The sequence below is a fragment of the Melampsora larici-populina genome (genome assembly GCF_000204055.1).
Source record: "Melampsora larici-populina 98AG31 unplaced genomic scaffold MELLAscaffold_30, whole genome shotgun sequence".
In the NCBI taxonomy this organism is placed as follows: Eukaryota; Fungi; Basidiomycota; class Pucciniomycetes; order Pucciniales; family Melampsoraceae; genus Melampsora; species Melampsora laricis-populina.
The window spans coordinates 969563-972816 of record NW_006768794.1 but is presented as its reverse complement, the minus strand read 5'-3'; positions in this window follow the sequence as shown (position 1 = coordinate 972816).

Sequence of the window (3254 nt, the reverse complement as noted above, 5' to 3'; positions counted from 1 at the left end):
TGCTTCATACACCATAAGAATTATTGCATGTGCAAGAATTTCACGTCGCGCCAGTTGCCTTTTGCCCAACGTCAATACCATATCGATATTTGCTTCAGAGCATCGACCCTGGACACTATTTTTCAATTGCACTCGCATTTCTTTACATCATCTAATTAAAAAACTATCCACGTGTTCTCCACTATTTGTATTGGATTCCACCTATTCTCTTTGATTATGCAAGGCCGACATCAAGACAAAGGGCCAGCTGTGCCGTTTGAAGATTGTGCACGAGAGGTTAATTTACTAAGCCGTTTTCCCGACGAAATTCCATTTAACATGGGCAAAGCGGACGATCCATGCACTGGTTGTGGCGCATTCAGATGGCAAATAGAGCGTCGCAAGAAAGACAAAAACCATCTGCAAGCATCTTACTTAAATTGTTGCAAACACGTAAAGGTTGATTTACCTCTTAGATACTTCCCACAAGATGTGGGGGAACAGATCCCAATGTTCTTTCGTGACTTGCTGCGGGGCAAAGACCAAAGTAAGCAGGATTATGACTTGTTTTCGAGGTGGCTGCTGACTATCACCCATGTAGGATCGCGCACTTTTCGTGAAAAGATCCAAAAATACAATAATGTGCTGTCATTTGCTTCACTGGGTGTTACATTTGACAATGACGTTATGAGTCGGCCTGGTATTTATACCTTCAGAATAACCGGTCAACTCACCCACAGAATTGGGTCCTTGGTGCCTCCTGACGGTATACAACCAGCATTTGCCCAAATCTTTATATACGGAGGCGGTGGTGCAGAGGAGGCTGAGCTCAGAGTCCGGCGAAGTGGATCTGATTTGGATCCCCAGATTGTTTACCTTTTTCAACAGTTCATGTATGATCACAATCCGTACGCCCGGGTATTCAAGTCGGCGGCGCAAATCTGCGACGAGCAAGCTGTACGGCCCAGGACGTTGCGAATCAAGACTGTCTTAGCACCCGGGACTGACCACCGTCGTTATAACAAGCCCACTTGTAACAAGGTTGCCGCGATCATTGAAGGCGATGGCGAGATTGGAGCACGTCAGGGAGACATTATTCTACGTCGAAAGACCGGTGAGATACAATACATATCTGAGCTGCACACCGCCTACTTTGCTTTGCGTTACCCTTTGCTTTTCCTACATGGTTCGCAAATGTGGCACCATGCCTACACTAAGCCGACGGTTGCCAGTGTGTACCATCTTTTTCATACCTTGTATGGGCATTACTTGATTTTGATGTTGCCATTAATCATTTATTCAGACGGTGGAGGGAAGGTATCAAACCTTCAATGGTTTGCGTATTTATTATTCCAACGTCGTCAATATTCTGTCATCCTGGCGTCAGGCCGCCTATTTCAGGAATTCGCGGTAGACATGTATGTCTGCGTGGAGCACTCTCGTCTCCAATACTTACGATATCACCAAAAGGAGCTACATGCCGAGGTCTATAGTGGCGCCGTGGAAGCCCTGGATAACGAACTCGATGACGAAGTAGTTGGGAGGAAAGTGGTCCTGCCTTCTTCTTTTGTAGGTGGTCCTCGTAACATGCAGCAGCTGTATCAAGACTCTATGACACTGGTTTCAGAATTTGGGAATCCTAGCCTGTTCATCACCATGACAGCTAACCCGGAATGGCCTGAAATCATTGAGGCCTTGGATGACGGACAAACCCCTAGCGATAGACCAGACCTGGTAGCGCGTGCTTTCTATCACAGATTTCACAGCATGCTGTATGATGTGACCAAGCGCGAGAGGTTCGGAAAATGCCCCGCCTACGTTTATACTATTGAATTCCAGAAACGTGGTCTGCCGCATGCACACCTTATACTTTTCCTCTCTCCCGACTCTCGCCCTGATACTCCCGAGGCCGTCGACTGCCTGATATCAGCCCAACTACCTGACCCGGTGACAGAACCTCGACTATTTGGCTTGGTCACGAATAACATGCTACATGGACCTTGCCAATCTTACAAATGTTGGAATGGGAGCGAATGCAAATTGGGGTACCCAAGGCCGTTTTGTGATTTAACTAATCTGAATGACAATTCCTATCCGACTTACAAACGACCTAATAATGGCCTCTACTTTCAAAAGGCCCAAGATCGGTTTGACAATGGTAGTGTGGTACCTCATAACCGGTTTTTGTTAATGAGATACCAGTGTCACATTAATGTCGAGGTGGCCGGTAGTATCCGGGCAATCAAATATCTATTCAAATACATTCTCAAAGGACATGATAGGACTACTGCTCAAGTAGAAGACGAGGATAATAAAGATGAAATCGAGGCATATGTAAATGCAAGATTTTTGACAGCCCCGGAAGGTTAGTGATTGCCTCCACCAAGATATTCAATTCGATATACTGACGCCGAGTAAATCAGCTGTCTGGCGTCTGTTCATGTACGAGTTGTCAGGTAGATATCCTGCGGTTCAGCGACTAAGTTTGCACCTGGAAGACTGCCAGACTATCTATTTTGTTGATCAAGACGGATTGCGTCAGTCAATGGAATCCGGCCGCGCGGATCGTACTACATTGACTGAATTTTTTTGCTTATGCCACGAAAATGTCAAACTGCCTTTCCATGACAATGCAACAATTCGATCTATCAAATATCACGAAGTGCCCAGGCATTTTTGCTGGAATGAAGAGCAAAGGAAATTGACTCCTCGTCAGAATCGCTTGATCTCCATTGGCCGAGTATATTTTGCCAACGTGAAGCGAGGCGATGTGTACTATCTGCGGCTGCTATTAAGTCACATCCCTGGCCCTACATCGTTTGCTTACCTCCGTACTATTGACGGCGTCCTCTATAACACTTACCGAGAGGCCGCCGACAAGTTGGGCCTCTTGATGGACGATAGGAACTATCACGAATCACTCAACGAGGCAGCTTCTTGGAAAACAGGCCGCCAACTAAGGCACATGCTTGCTATTATACTATGTCATAGCTCGCCTACCAACCCTCTTGGTTTGTGAGGACAGCATCTTGACCATCTCTCTGACGACTGTGCACATCTGATCAAGAAGATGAATCCTCGCCTGGAGCCCACGCCGGAGCAAGTTCGGTGACAACTACGCCCTCTACAAACTCGAAAAGACCCTGATTGGGATGGATTCATCCCTCAACAGCGTTGGTCTTGCTGCCGTTGATCTGCGTCTTATTTTCGAGCTGAGGCTGCCAGACCAGATTAGGCTAGACAGTTCAAATGACTACTCCCGGCAGAGAGTTTAC